Here is a 15443-nt window from a genome sequence, read left to right on the forward strand (position 1 = left end):
CACACACAGAGAAATGTGCATGCTGCTAGACCCTGTAGAGTATGTAGACCTTCAAATGCCCCACCTAGTCCTCTGGTGGCCCCTGCAGCCTGTGGAGAGGGAGTAGGTGGGATTTCCCCTGACGCCTGGTACAGAGTTGGGTCTAATCTGGGCAACCTGCCTGCATGGATTGCGGCTGCTCTTCAGCCCAACCCATACCATCTGGGTGGAAACAGGAAGGAACTACAGCAGCGAATGGGCTGATCACTCAGGAGCTCTGGGCTTTGACCCTTTGCACAGACAGTTGGGCTGTTCTAAAGGGATTAACTCTGTGGCTTGAACAATGAGAAACTGAAGGCTGGATGATCATGAATAAGCACCCCCTGGGGTCAAAATATCTGGAAAGATATTTGGATTATTGTGTGAGAGACTCAGACTGTCCTCACTGTTTCAACCCTCAGGTTCACACCAGCCATAGGCTGTGTATGGACCTAGCAACTAACCCTTTCTCAGCAGGTAACCTTTGGTAGGTAACCCTTTGGCTGGTTAGGTGCATAGAAAAGCAGATACTGCTGCGTCTGGTTAAGAGAGTGTATTTATTGTCAAGGTTGCTGGATTGCCCTTGAAATACAGTGACTTAGTTAATGCAGTAACAGAAAATCCTGTATGTCCTAAACAACAACGAAGGCAACTGACAAATGACCATGGTACCACCCACGGGAGTTCCCAACCAGTGAGAAATTGGAAAATTGATTATATTAGCCCCCTCTCTCCAAGTAAGGGTTCTAAATATGCCCTGGTTTGTGTGGACACCGTGTGGGGCCTAACCCCAGCTTTCCTCTCTTGTTGTGTAAATGAGGCTGCCACTGTTATGGAATTACCATGTACTGATACCCTCATGAAATAGACAGTGGTCATGGGTTATATTTTAAAGGTCATGATATGCAAGACTGGGCAAAAGAATATGACAGTGAATGGAGGTTTTATTTCCCCCCATAATCTGAAAGGTGCAGGGCTGGTAGAAAGGAAGACTGGAATATCAAAGCAGCAGCTTCCATGACTAACAGGTAAAACCACATTGGCCTTGGCCAGTGGACTAAGGTACTAGCTCAGGCTTTAATATATTCTAATGAGGAATCTGTAGGGCCTGTTGCCTCATATGCCAGACTGGGGACCCCTGCTGAGACAGCCAACACTGCAAAGCTGTGGAATTCATGAGAAACAATCATTGTCCCCATTCTCACTGTGGCTTGACATGCTCTGCTCCTGAGAACACCAAGTCCTATCAAGCCTGGAAATGAATTATCTACTGGAATTTGTAGTGGAGCATCCCACTGGGATGGATGAGTTACAACGCACCCCTGGCTGAGGGGTAACGACTCAGTCTCCCTGGGGTCTTCCTATCCTGCTATAAGCAGAACCTGTTGAAACACACTACCCCTGGAATAGAACACTCACCATTGAAAGAGGGGAGGAGGTGGGGGTCCTAGTCTGGCATATCCTGCCTCCAATCCATCTCCTCAGGCCTGACAGTGAGTGCAGCCTCCCATGGCCAAAATGTTTAATATGCACAATCAGGTTGAATTCCTAAAGCATCACCTCCCTCTCCTTAAGACCAGGTGAGCATACTCTTGTTTCCCACTCGTCCCATCATTTGGTCACGGTCTGTCCCCTCCGCTGAGGTGGGGAACGTTATAACCCTCACTAAATGCACCCAGCAAGACTTGAATCAGAACCAACAAAGCCTGTCGTTACTGAACACTCAGATGTCTCTAGTGAGAAAAGGTGTCCTCCAAAACTGACTGGCCTTGGACATTCTCACTGCCTCAGGAAGAGGTACCTGTGCCATTATCCAAACAGACTGGTGTGTGTTCATACCAGATCAGTCTGCTCATGCATCACCTTGATTAAACCACATGAGGGCACACGTGAATGCCCTGAGTGATCCAACCCCCAGCCTAGGGCACTTAAATCAGTGGTTCAGATCATGGGGCTCTTGGTGGGAAAAATCTTTACCTACTTTGCACATGCCTATATTGTTGCTGTGCGATCTGCCTCCAGTGCAGCCAGATGGCCAACAAACCAACCACCTCCATTCTAACAACACCCTTTGCTGACTGTTCAGAGCACATGGCAGAAAAGGGGAATATGTAAGATTGTAAAGGCCGGTCACAAGGGACAGAGTATGGAGGATGTCATTGGGAAGATGTGACCACTGGTTGACCCTTGAGGTGGACCTGGGCAATCGAACATTTCTTATCCAGACCCCTGATCTTGGAATGTATGGTCCGCCCACCTTTTCAACACTAGGACACAGCCTTGAATGTGTAGTGTGCTGATGAGGTCACCTGGACTGTACACATCACCGAACTTGGTTAAGGCCTCTAGATAAACTGTTAAGATTCTGGCAGGTGGTGGGCAGAGATCTACCTGTCTTGAGGTCGCCCAAGGCAAGCCTTGCAAGTAAGTTTCCTTGCTTATTAAAACTGCCATCTACCAATCTGGAGCCTTTTCCTTTGGTCTCTCCCTGCCTTCAGTGTACAGGGCCAGCCAGTTTCAGATCACATCTGGGACACTTCTGAGATTTCGAACCAACATTTATTTTTTGGTAATCATAAAAATCTTTATTTTACACTCCTCTTTGAAAAAAAAATGGAGTTGTACTTTAGAGTATAATTCTAGTTTCTCAGTAATTTTTTCTAAGCAATTTGTGTGTTACACTGACTCTGGCATTCACTGTCATTATGGAAACAGTTTAAATACTGTTCTTTGTAGGCATTTTGTCTTTTCTCTCTGGAAGTTTTTAATAACTTTTGCCTTTGTTGCTTTACAACTTGGATATATTGTATATAAATATGAACTTATTTTTATTTTTTATATTTGGGAGCTGACGCATAGAATTTTTAGTATCAATTATTATACATTCCTTTTTAGAAAGTCTATTTGGTTTTTTCCAAACCTTTTAAGTCATTCTTGATAGTCTCTTTTTATGTGTTTGTACTTCTATTTTTTTATCTATTGTGGTATATATCAGTCATATTTTTATTCTGTTTCTAATAATTCAGTATCTTACTGAGGTCTGATTCTCTTTACAGTCTTGTTTCTTAATATTTAAAAAAATGAATTTATGTTTATTGCAACTTTATCTGGGGAAATCCTTTAAAGTCTGTTTTGAGAATGTGATATTCCGTGGAGGAATTTTATTTCCTTCTGCTAAGTGCCTGGGGACACTTTTAACTTTAATTTAAATTTAAATTAACTTTAAATTCTTAACTTGTAGTCTCTTGGTTCACAGAATTAATGTAAACCTGAGTAATCATTTCCTAAACAATTCTGTTACCTAATTGGTCAGATTCTAGCCTGGGCGACACCCACTGTCCTGGTCCAGGAGGTTTTTTCCGACTGGACTCCTGAAGCCAGTAGTGAAACTAATGCTGGGACTGGAACGCACAGGCTTTATTCAATGTCCAAAGAGTGCAGAAGTGGGAGCCTCGTTTGCACGTCAACTTCACAATCCAGTTTGCGTGGAGACACCAAATGTATAGGAGGGTCCACATGAAAGGGAGGGAATTGGAAGGAGTGGTGGAGTATTCATTGTTATCTGAGAACAGGGATGTGGTTTAGACCCAGAGCTGATGCAACCCTCGTTTCCAGTCCTTGTTGGGCTTTTCCAGTCATTGTCACGGCAATCGTCAAATATCATGGTGCCTGTGAGTGTGCCATTTAGCATGATAACATATTACACTGAGCATAAAATGAGGCTCAAGGTCTCCTGGAAGTCAAATTCTCTGCCATCGTCGTCCTAGTTTAGTCTAACTGGTTGTCGTTTTTTTCCTCTTTGCAGCTTCCTCCTGAAACTTAGATAAGCGTAATTGGTTTGTATTCAAGGGAGGTCAGGGGGTATGAATTGGGGCAGCAGCCCTGTGACACTCCCAAAGACATGAGGGTGAACCTACTGTCCTAAAGTCTCAGACAAGACTTTTCTTCTCTATCCAGGGCCATAGCTAACACAATTTTTTTTCCTGATATCTGCCTTTGTGAGGTAGATTTTTTTCTACTTGAACTTTTTAACCGAGCGTATAGCCCATTCTAGCTTCATGTGAAGTCTCCAGACTGACTTTACTTCCTGCCCCCCATAATCACAAACATTGACACTGAAGTTCTGTTGCCATAGATTTATAGATGGGTCAGAGATAAACAAGGGCTTCTGCTCTTAGCCCCTTTTTGGAGGTTTTCTCTTCTATTCTGGCCTCAGGCTGACACCTCCATGTTTTTACTATCTAATCCAGCATTTGCTGTTGTCAACTTTAATAAATGCGCAGCCTAAAAGTTGAGAGTTGTGTTTTATTTGGCAGGAGGACTCCAGCCAGGATGACAGCCTCCCAGATTGCTCTGAGGGACTGCTCCAAAGAGGTAGGGGAGGAGCTAGGGTATATAGGAGCTTTACAACAAAGACCAGGTGGTTGGAACAATAAAAGATTACTTGTTATCTAAAGAAAACCAGGCATCTCAAGTTAAAGAATTTAGTGCTTTTCTATGTATGGGAGGAAGCAAACATCTGGGCTCACTGAATCCATTCCTTTGACAAGTGTCTAGCTATCTAGGGCCAGTATCTTGTCCTTTCTTATTCTGAGTCCCCTCAGTGGGCTCAGAGTGAGTGGCTGCAGAGGCTGGGCTGCAGGCTTGTCTTCACTGAGGGGTGGCGGCAGCCGCTGATGACTTGATGGTTTCAGCATTCTTTATTTATTGATATGGTTTGCACTATTTTTCGTTCACACTGGTTTTGTTTTTCTAACAGGAAGGTTTCAGGGCATTGGAACCAGAAATTAATATCCTCTACTTACAACTTAATTTTCAAATGCATGAAATACAGTTTATATTTATAAACATTAACCAATCAATTAACAGCAGTTAAACTTTCATATAATATATCGTTGTTGTAAGGAATTAATGCTGTGTGTAAAGTTCTTTGTGTAAGTTCAAGAATACAATAAATGTTGAACAATGTCAATTACTATTATTAGAATAATACAAAACATCAAAGAGACATCTTGGACCTCAGGGAACATATATGCTATAATAAAAGTAAAAGATTATGATATAAATGTTATAAGTTGATTATAATTCTAGAAAAGCAATGAATATATATAGTTTTAATATTTATCTTTTTATACTAAAAGATTTTAACATAATATATACAAATATAAACTCTTAAGAAAGATATATATCCAAATGTTATATCTAATTGATGGCATTACAAGGATTTACCTTCTACTTTATAACTTTTCAGGATTACCCAATTTGAAAAATGAGCACTTGTCATTTATTTATTTTCTATCAGCAAGAATTTCTAGAGTGTACTAATGCTTTTTGAGCATTTACAATTATATTTTCTTGTATTCTTAAGTCAAGTTTCTGCCAAGCATGGTCTAACTCAATATTTTTCTTCCAAAGAGGTCTTCCTATGTTCCTTCCTCCTTCCTTCCTTCTTCTTTCCGGGAGGATTTTCTATTTTTCTTTCTTCTTTGTGTGCTGGAGCTTATTTTCTTCTTTCTTTCTGTCTTCTTCTATGTCTCGTTTGTTTCTTCTTTTTCTTCTTTCTTTTCTTCTCTCTTTCTTTCTGCTTTCTTTCTTTTCTTCGTTTTCTTCGTTCGTTCTTTTGTTCTTTCTCTTTCTTTTCTCTCCTACAGAATTTAGAAACAGTAAGTAACTTAATATTTGCTGTCTATTTCAAAATTAAGAAAACTAAGGAAATCAGGCTGTGTACATAGCATAAACTCCAGTGTAAACTGGGCAATTTACAAAATTTGCTTGATGTTGAGGGCCAAAGCTGATGCAACCATTAAAATACGTGTGCAGACAAATATAAGTATATGAATGATCTAGACTCACTAGATAAGTAAACCACCCAGGTGTTCTATGGCTTGATACTAAAGGGTATTCTTTGCACCGGAGTCATTACATCACCTGGGATCTTTTCAGAAACGAGGACTCTCAGATCCTACCCTAAAGCCACCAAGTCAAAATCTGCCTTTCAATAAGATCCCCAGGTGATTCATATGCAATTAAAGTTTAAGAAGCATTACTGAAACGTTTAAACAGCAAAGTGTGTTGAGAGTTGAGACAATTATTGAAGGGGAAGAAATCTGTTTTAATTATCTATATAATTTTTATAAAGTGATTATTTAAGGGGTTAAGGAGGAGATGGTCAGGCTATTGAATTATCTACATAAATACTTCAATTTAGAATTTTCTGCCACTCTGTAGGCACTGCTATGATGACTACTTAAGGGTGATCTTTCAAGTTTCTTAAATGCCTGATGAACCAGGAGAGGTATAGTACTGCTCATCATTCAATGTTAAATTATTTATTATATAAACAATAATAAGAACTTAAAAACTAAAAAGAAAATTCTAAATCTCACTAAGGGTCTTTTCAGTGTCAGTGTTCACCAGTATCTGTGTATTTACACATAGTTGTGTTTGTACACTCTTTTGTTTATTCCAAGCGAAGGGTTGAGCATGGACAAAGTTGTGGAGGATAAATGAAAAGGATGTGATTCTTGAAGACTTTTTAAATATATATATTTTTATTGACGTATAGTCAGTTTACAGTATTGTGTCAATTTCTGGTGTACAGCACAATGCTTCAGTCTTACATGAGCATACCTGTATTCTTTCTTTTATAGTGCTATGTTGAGCTAATCATAATCATAATTATTAATAACAGTTCCAACTCTAATCAAACTTCCTAGTTTTGATTTGTAATGGCTATGTCACATCCCACTGAGGTAATATGCAAAGATTTAATAATTCTCCTGTTATATGGATTTTTGAATAGTTTCCATGTTTTACTCTTACAAATAATGTAGTAATAATCATTTTTTGTACAAAAGTTTAATCAATTAAATTCATTTCTATAACATAAACAACCAATAATAAAATTATTAGATTTAAGTATATGTAATATTATAAGGTATTTTTCTTTAAGAAATTATTTTTTAGAGCAGTTTTAGGTTCAATGTATATTACTTTCAAATTTTTTTTTTAGCTTTCTTAAGATTTAGCAAGGAAAAGATGCTATAGTTAAGTCAATGAGGATAATAATCTGTCTTCATTGTTTTGTTTCTTCTGCTCATTTTGGGTTTTATTTTCTTATCTTTTTCTAATCTCCTAAGGTCAAATTAAGGACACTGATTTGAGATTATAGATTTCATACTAGGTTCTGCTTTAGTGGCATGTGTTGTATTTTCATTTTCATTCAGTTCAATATTCTGATTTCTCTTTTGATTTCTTCTTGACCTGTGTTATATTGTATATAATTGTGCTATTGCATTTCCAAATATTTTGAGGTTTTCCAGAGATTATTTTATTATTTATTTCCAACTTAATTCTGGTGTTACCAGGGATTATATTTTGCAAAATTTCTTGTTTTTAAATTTATGAGACCTATTGTGTGACTTAGAATATGGTCTGTGTTGCAACTGTTTTGTGTGCACTTGGAAAGAATATATGTATTCCTCCGTTGTTTAGTGATGTATTCTATAAATGTCAATTAGATCAAGTTGGTTGATTACCTTGCTTAAATATTTTATATTTTGGCTGATTTGGGGTCCAGTTGTTCTCTTTAGTATTGGAGAAGGAATACTTAAATATCTTATTATAGTTGTGGATGTTTCTAGCTCCTTTCAGTACTATTAGTTTTTGCTTTGTGTATTTTGAAGGTCTGTTATTTTGTACATAAATATTTAGGATTGCTAAATCCTGTAGATGGACATTTTATCATTTTGACATACTTTCTCCCTTTTAATATTATTTTCTCTGAAATCTACTTGTCTGATATTCATATAGACAGTCCAGATTCCTTTTGATTAGTGTTACTATATCTCTTTTTCTCATCTCACTTTGACTTATTTGTGTCTTTGTATACTTAAAGTGGATTTCCAAAAAGCAACTTACAGCTGAGACTTGCTTTTTAAAAATCTAATCTGATCATTCCCTGCCTCTTGATTGGATTATTTGGATTACTTACATTTAATGTGATTATTGATATAATTAAGTTTAAATCTAACTTGCTACTTACTGCCCCTTTGTACATTTGTTATTTGTTACTAATTTCATGCCTTTTTTTGTTAATTAAGTACACTTAGAATTTTATCTCATTTCTTTTTTTATGTTTTTATTGAAGTATAGTCAGTAAACAATGTGTCAATTTCCGGTATACATACAGCACAATGCTTCAGTCATATAGGAACATACATATATTCATTTTCATATTCTTTTATATCTTTTCTTGATGCATTCAGCTCTCTGTATCCCCAGGTTCTGCATCCTTGGACTCAACAAAACTTAGATCAAAAACATTAAGGAAAAAAATTCCAGAAAGTTTCAAAAAGCAAACTTGAATTTCCTCATGCTGGCAACTATTTACATAGTATTACATTGGAGTTACAATCATTTCTATAGCATTTACATTATGTGAGGTATTAGAAGTAATCTAAAGATGAGTTAAAATATACTGGAGGATGTGCAAATACTACACCATTTTATATAAGGAACTTGAGTACTCACTGATTTATTTTTATGTAAGGGGTATCCTGGAATCAAGTCCCTGCAGATATGGAGGAATGATTTTATGTTAACCTATAACTTTTTTTTGTCATTTTAGTTGTTGCTTTATGGCTTATGCTATATACCTTAACTTATTAAAGTTTAACTTAAAGTAATATTGTATCTTTTTATGTAAAATATAAGAATGTTATAAAAGTATTTTTATTTCTTATTGGTCTCTGTGTTATTATTGCCATACATTATATTACAACCTATGTTACAAACCACAGCACTACACCATTATTAGCTTTGTTAAAACAGTCAACTGTGTTTTAAAGTAATTTAAATAATGAGAAAAATGTTTAATATTTACTTACAGAGTTGTCATTTCCTATTACCCCCATTCCTTTGGCATATCCGTTTTTTATCTGGTATCATATCCTCTGTACCTGACTTCCTTTAACATTTCTTTTAGTGTGAGTCAGGAGGTAATAAATTTTTTTTCAAATTTGCTATTTCATTTTGCTTTCATTTTTGAACGGAATTTCCATTAAGTATAAAATTCTAGATTGACAGGTTTTTTGTTTTTGGGGGGGTTTTTGGTAAATACTTTGATTTTGTTGCTTTATGGTCCTCTCATTTACATTGTTTCTGGCAAGAAATCTGTGGTCTTCCTTATTTTTATTCTTCTGTCATATGTCTTCTTTCTTTCTGAATGCTCTTAAAATATCCTCTTTTTGGCATGTTTTGTGCAATTTGATTATGATATACTTTTGTGTGGTTTTCTTTATATTCTCATGTTTGAGGTTTGTTGAGATTCTTGGATCTGTTGGTTTATAGTTTTCACCAAATTCAAAAAAACTGGAGGCATTATTTCTTGTAATGTGTTTCCCTTCCACCTTTTCTCCTTTCTTCAGATATTCCAGATGCATAATAGATCAGACTGCTTGAAGTTGTCCCATTGCTCATATTTTCTTCTATAATTTTTTAATCTTCTCTTAATCTCATCTACTGATATTTTATCTCAGACATTTTTGTGTTACTTTCTAGAATGTTGATTTGAATCTTTTTAAAAAATATATTCTGTATCTTAATATGTTCAATATTTTGGCATATAGGCCATACAATTTTGCTAACTGTCTCTGATTCTGAGATATATCAACTCTGCATGATGTTTAATTGCTTGATTTTTCTCCTCCTTCTATCTCATGCATTTCTGCTTTATTGCATGTCTGCTAATTTATTATTATACGCCAGTCATTGTGAATTTTACCTTGTTAGATTCTGTATATTTTAAATTCCTATAGATGTTCTTGAATTTTGTTCTTAGACAATGTGTCAGAGTCCTTAAGACCAAGCTAAGTTTCAAAGACCCTCTAAGAAGACACACAGAGCTCAACATATAGTCATACTCATGCCTGTGATTTATTATGAAGAAAGGATAAAAAGCAAAATCCACAAAGGGGAATGGCATATGGGGCAAAGTCTGAAGGAGACCAGGCCCAAGCTTCCACAAGCTTCCAAGGGTTTTCCCAAAGTGGAATCATGCAGGGCATACCTAAAGCCCCAGGCAATGAATTGTGACTATATGACTTGTGGTAATAGGGCCAACCAGGGAAATACCCCCGGTCTGTGAAGTACCCAAATTCCAGAGTCCAAGAAGAAAAAAGATGTGTAGTATGAACCATGTTTCTGTTTAACCAGTTTAGACACCATGAGTCACTCTTACCAGTTTACGGTTGGAACTCTCCCCAAACCTAAGTTCCTGGACGCCAGCCAATGCCAATTTTGTATGTAAGTCTTTCAAAGGACAGTGGTCAGGACTGGCTAGGTTAACTCTTGTCTGCATAGATACTATTAACTTCCTTGGAAAGAGTTTGATTCTTTCTGATCTTGATTTAAGTTATGCTGGGTGGGGCTGGAGTACTGTTTGCTTTGTGGTTAATTATTTCCCATTACTGAAGCTAGATCCTTTGTGTACTTTATCCAATAGTGCATGAATTAAAGCTTTTAGAGTCTGACAGGTAGGAATAAGCACTTTTCCCCAGACTCATGAGCCTCAGGCACTATCCCCTCTTATTCTTGCATTTCTTTGCCTGTCTTACATAGTGTTGATAGGACTGCTGAACACTCAAGAGAAATACTCCATATGTATCCTAAGTTCTCCCTCTGTGCCTGTCCTTCTTTTCTGGTTCTCTTTTCTCTGAACTCAGGTCACTTTGTTCTCCCCACACTCTGAGATTCATCTCTTCAATCAGAAAGCCCTGTATGGTGGACTCTTTTCCCTCCTTGTGACTCAGCTTGAAATCTCCCACCATGTAGTAAGCCATAGCAATCTAAAGGCTTCTTTTGTTTATCTTCTTTCTCTCAGAGATCACTGTCTTTTATCACCAGATGTCCAATGTCTTGAAAATTTTGTTTCATATATTTAGCCTTAGTTAGTTATTTTTGGGCTGAATGATAAATCTGGTTTTGATTATGCTATCTTGGCCAGAATCTAAGATTTCTCAGGAAAGACCAATTTAAATAGTTACATGAAGTAGATAAGATAGATTGATTTAAATAATCACATTTTGAGGTCTATTACCAGGTGAGCCCCCAGTTACTCAGTCCTTTCTCTTTATCAGATTTTCTTCCTTTTTCTACCCTTGATGGTTTCCATGCTTAATCATCTGCATATTTTGTGGCAGTGCTATCTCTTATTTTGCCCTCTTCTGAGACTTTCACATTCACCCTGCTTGTTGGGTACTGTGTATTTCAGAAGCTTTGAGTGCCTTGAAATTGTTTGCCCAAAAGATGTAATTTTCTTTCTTTCTTTCTTTCTTTCTTTTTTTTTTTTTACCAACACTTTACTACCCAATGTAGCTAGACCACCACCTTCTCTGTCTTATCCTAATTATGTTACCTCCTTTTAAACTTAATTGTGAATCAGGTCAGGGACTAACTTCTCAGAAAGCAGTTCTTAATGATCCTTTCTATTCAACTTACTCAAAAAGGCCACAATCTTTCTTGGTTCTCTTTCACAAAGCTTTGGACTCTATGATTCCACCTAAACTGATTTTTCTTTTCTTTGACTTCTCTTTGAACATGAGTCCCTCAAGGAAACAAATTCTGTCTTCTTTCATTATTTATGTTGTAAATCCCAGCTCTGTGAGTAATTTCTAATAGTTGATTAATAAATATTTGTGAAAATCACTATTAAATTATGAACTAAAGTAGGCCTACTACAAACATTTTCCATCATCTGATACAACCTCTTACTTTCTAGATGAAAATGGTGGTGAGACCCAATGAGAGCAACAGTACTTTTTTGTAAAGCATCCTTAGAAAGATGGTTTAGGTGAATGGGAACATGGGGTTGAAGTCCTTGGTCAGGATGGATTGGTGAAGGTAGTAAGAGTCAGGGTAAGCTCAGAGCTGGCAGACATAGCTGAGATGAAGCAAAAGGAGGTGAAAATGTAGAGTTGGAGGGCACATGACACTGGCAAGAATAAAAAGGCACAATTTCTTTGCCTTATGAATTCTTAACCTTAGTGTATTTTATATCCCCTGAATGACACTACAGAAGAACTAGGAAAAGCTGAGTCATGTATTTTAGAATGAATATGAATAACAATTATAATAATAGTGGTAGCTAACATTTATTGCACATTTACTCATGAACTATATGTTAAGAATTTATGCATATAATGTCCTTTAAGCCTTACAGTAAACTCTGAGGTAGGTGCTTTTGCGTCCACATATTCAAGATGAGAAAGGTAGACTCAAAGAGATTAATAAATTGCCCAGGGATCATGTAGCTAATAAAAGTCAAGGCCAGGATTAGGATTATTGAGTCAATGGTCTTAACCATTGGTTTATAATAGTCAGGACTCTCACTAATGCTTGACAGAAATCCCAGATCAAACTTCCTTAAGCAAACAAACAAACCAACAAGCAAAAAGCTATTTATTTAATCTTCAAATCCAGGGTTATTTTAGTCTTTCTTGTAGTTTGACTCAGGGCCTTGATTATGTAACCAGGATTTGTTTTGTTTTGTTTTTTTAACTCCATCAAACCAGTCTTTCTCCTGTTCCTTCTTTTTTTTAAAGATCCACACAAAACAAAAAATTCCCTCAAGCAGCTTAGTTCTCCATGCACCTAGGTTCCACTGACTGAAAAACAGAAGATTTTTTTTTTCTTCACTAATAGTGTGGCTAAAATAGCTAGTTTCATTCCACCAAAAAAATTATTTCCTTCCATTGTGTAGTGCAGTTATAGATAAGTTGTTTTTGTTGTTGTCTTCAGATCAACAGTTTCTCAGTAAAAGCATGTGACTGAATTCTAGCCAAGCGGCTTGGGGATAGAGCTGATATATGCCCTTTCTAGATCTGGCCCAGTGAAATCTCCTATACAGTCCTTTGTATCCACTTCTTACCAGTGGGTGTTGCCCTCAGAACTACACTGAGAAGCACATTTGATGAGGAGATGGCCTCAGCCTATTTTCCTGAATGCCTGTGTGAAATATAATGCTCTCTTTATTTTTCACCTATTTCTTTGGGTAAGAAATAACTTCTATTTTTAAAAATCATTGCTAGAACAACTATGCTACTTAAAAAACAGAATCGTTTTTGGATTGACTTTTATGGCCTACATTTGTTAATTGGTCCAGGCCTGAAACTTGGCTAAGTGGAAGTGGTGCTGTGATTAGTTTAAGTCCTGCAGTCACTCTTAGGGTTAAAGAAACTCAAGTCTACCTAAGATACTTGGATTTAGAATGGGAGAGAAGGGATCTTTTACTATAGGTACACTGTAGGATTTTACCAGGAAAGAAAAAAAAAGTGGTGGATTATCTAGTGTATTTTTGATGAAAAGTTCATCAAATAAGTCATATTTTAAGTTCCGAGTCTTCATGGCTTATTGAAACATACTACCTCATTTTATCACATACCCTGTGGATCGTGGAATAAAGGTCATCCTATTCCTTTTTTGACAGTTGAGGACAGAGTTGAGGAACATTTAAGATATATTTGTTTACCAAGTGTCTCTGAACTTGAGTGGAGACAGGTTTTTGATTCATTTGAGGTTGTATGTGACTGAGATAAAAGAAGTGATACCAAACAGAAAATTTTTGAAATCTTGGCTCATGGACGTCCACTTCTGTGGAGGACAAGTTTTGTTTCTCCATTTTCTTGCTTACAGTATCCAGGTGACTGTTAAAGATAAGAGAAATAAACAAAAGATGAAGATGATGAAGAAACAATGAGGAAGAGAGGGAAGTACAAGAAGAAGGAGGAGAAAGGCAGTAGAGTGGGAAGTGGAAGAGGAGAGGAGAGCAAATGTATCATTAATTAAACCAGAGAGTGCAAGAGGGAAAAAGATAAGACTACAAATGACAGCAGAATCATGGGAGGGATTTTGGTGGCTTAGAATAAAGGATGAGGAAAGGCAGCTGCAGATTGAGAGCAATATTGAGAAGTGGAAATAAGGGGAAGGAGAATTTTTATCACGCTGCTGGACACAGTGTAAATACTCAAATTGTTTTAATTGTATTTATTTATTTGTTTATTTATTTAATTGAGGTACTGGGGATTGAACCCTGGACCTTGTGCATGCTAAGCATGTGCTCTACCACTGTGCTATACCCACCCTTAATTGCCTTTATCTATTGAAATGATATTTCAATGCAACCATGTGAAGAAATTAGTTTAAGTTTACTATTAGAGTTGTATATATTTGAAATTTTATGCACACATTTTAAAGTTAATCACGAAAAAGTACTAGTAAAGATCTGAATATTTCTAACCCTAGTCTCTACCGTTAAATCTTGTGTTGATATCAGCACACATTATACTTGAATGCCTAATGACAGTGGATTCCTAAAGAGAACCACAGCATTTCCTAACAAAGTATACATCAGAAATTTTTTAAGGCATTCCATTTCGACAGAGAACATTCCAGACTTGCTCGCACAGTTTACAACCGAAATTCACATTTAACTTCACAGGATCCTTAATTCAAATCATACTGATTTTTTTTAGCTGTTTCAATTCATGCTTTACCCAATGAGTAATATATTTGTAGATGACTCTGTACTAGATACGTTATTTTCTTGACTTTTGAACAAATTTAGATCACTATTAAGAAATATCTATTAAAAATATGTTCACTATTGTTCAGTGGTTATGTTGAATACTAATTTGAAAAGATACATGCACTCCTATGTTCACTCCAGCATTATTTACAAAAACCAAGATATGAAAACAGGTATGCATCCATCAATGGATGAATAGGTAAAGACACTGTGGTATGTATAACACAATTGAATATTATTCAACCATAAAAAAACAGAATGACATCTTGCCATTTGCAACAGTATGGATGAAACTCCAGGGTATTATGCTAAGATAACTTAGTTATACAAAGATAGTTCAATACCCTATAATCTCTCTTTTACATACAATCTAAAAAAAATAATAATAAGATTATAGATACGGAGAATAGAATGGTGGTTGCCAGATGTGAGGGGTTAGGGAGTTGGAGAAATGGGTGAAGGGGGTATAAATTTATTACAAAATAAATAAGTAATAGTGATATATTTTTTAAATTTTTATTGAAGTATAGTTGATTTACAATGTTGTGTTAGTTTCAAGCGTATGGCCAAGTGATTCAGTTATATATATATGTATATATATTCAGTTATATATATATTCTTTTTCAGATTGTTTTCCACTGTAGGTTATTACACAGGAGCTGGAATGACTTTACAAAGTTGTACAACATAAAGGCAAGAGAGGCTGGGCCTTACAGCTCTGCAGGAAGCAGTCATTAGATGTGTTTGTTTTTTTTTTTTTTTTCCAAGAAGGGGAACATGGCTTCCAGTGAGGTGGATCTCTTTGTTTATCTCCAGTATTGGAGAAGTACTCAGATAAATG

The sequence above is a fragment of the Camelus ferus genome, chromosome 14 (genome assembly GCF_009834535.1).
Source record: "Camelus ferus isolate YT-003-E chromosome 14, BCGSAC_Cfer_1.0, whole genome shotgun sequence".
NCBI lineage: Eukaryota > Metazoa > Chordata > Mammalia > Artiodactyla > Camelidae > Camelus > Camelus ferus.